Genomic DNA, 1,368 nt, shown 5'->3' with positions numbered 1-1,368 from the left:
GAGAGAGAGAGAGAGAGAGAGAGAGAGAGAGAGAGAGAGAGAGAGAGGGAGAGAGCTGAGGTGAATGCAGTAACAAAGTAGTGCGCAGAGCTGACAGTGTAGACAGCAGATGGTCACCAAGGGCTCTAATTCGGATTACTGAGTTTACAAACCCACTAACTGAGGTTTACAAACACATGGAGCAACATAATTATTCTAGACGGAGGACAAAAAACCTTTCATATATAAATTGTTTAAATAATTAATATATTTTGTTTTGTTCTGAACTACTTTGTTTCATTTAAATCACAAAATATCTCTTGCAAAATGTTTAGGCTCGTGTATTTGGTTAAATCAAGGTATTATTTTGGTTTATATGTCAAATTTCTCGAAATAATTTTCTTAAAATAACTATTTGTTTTGGTAGGGTACTGACTGTTCTTTCAGTTAGTTGTGTGAAGTCTATAAGCAACATTTCCAGAGGATTTTCTTGTTCAAACAGCTTCATTAACATCAGCAGAACAAGATGTTAATGCAGCATTGACATATTATCACCTTACAAAGTTACTATGGCAAAGTTGTTTCAAAAAAACTTATTCACACATCCAGCCGCTACGTTACAGAGCAACATTAGCATTCATTTAAATCAGGCAGAAACCTCCGCTTCTGAAAAGTGAAGCCAATTCGGAAGTACATTAAACTTGCATTCTTTCTAATGGCCAGCAGGGGGCGACTCCTCCGGTTGCAAAAAATAGGTCAGTTTGAATAGAAGAAAAGAGAAAATGACCCTACTTCTCATTTGATTTATTACCCGAGTAAACATTGTAAACAATGGTGTCTTTTTAGGTAATTAAAGTTAATTGTAACCTTTTTGGTTGCCGAAAAATGTCCAAAACATCATTCGGTTGTACTTAGCTTCATCCTCTCGTGTCACTTCTGGTTGCAAAAAAACAAGATGGCGCCATCTGAAATGCCAAACTCAAGGCTTCAAAACTGCAGTCAACAAACCGATGGGTGACGTCTCGGTGACTACGCCCACTTCTTATACCAGTCTATGATTTGTAGTCGTGTTTGCATCTGCCTGATGTATGTCGAGTCCATACTCTCTCTAAAAATGTGCCACGGCACCACAAACCTAGCCTCCATTAAAAGGTTTCATGCTAATGATAAACTTACCGGCTGGAGCAGTCAACCCGAGACGAGTACCACTAGTGTTAGCGTCTAACAGTACTTGAAAAGTAGAGGGGCCCCACACTCCTCTCGGTATGTGAGGGGGCCGCTTGATTTGACAAACTTAGACTGATCATTAGCTTCTGCTGAACTTTAAAATGGTGAGGTTGAATAATTACATCGCTACACTACATTCCATCCACTTTAAACACACATCCT

The sequence above is a fragment of the Anarrhichthys ocellatus genome, unplaced genomic scaffold, assembly GCF_004355925.1.
Source record: "Anarrhichthys ocellatus isolate YVR2014 unplaced genomic scaffold, GSC_Weel_1.0 scaffold45, whole genome shotgun sequence".
In the NCBI taxonomy this organism is placed as follows: domain Eukaryota; kingdom Metazoa; phylum Chordata; class Actinopteri; order Perciformes; family Anarhichadidae; genus Anarrhichthys; species Anarrhichthys ocellatus.
Note: the sequence above shows the minus strand (reverse complement) of the source record.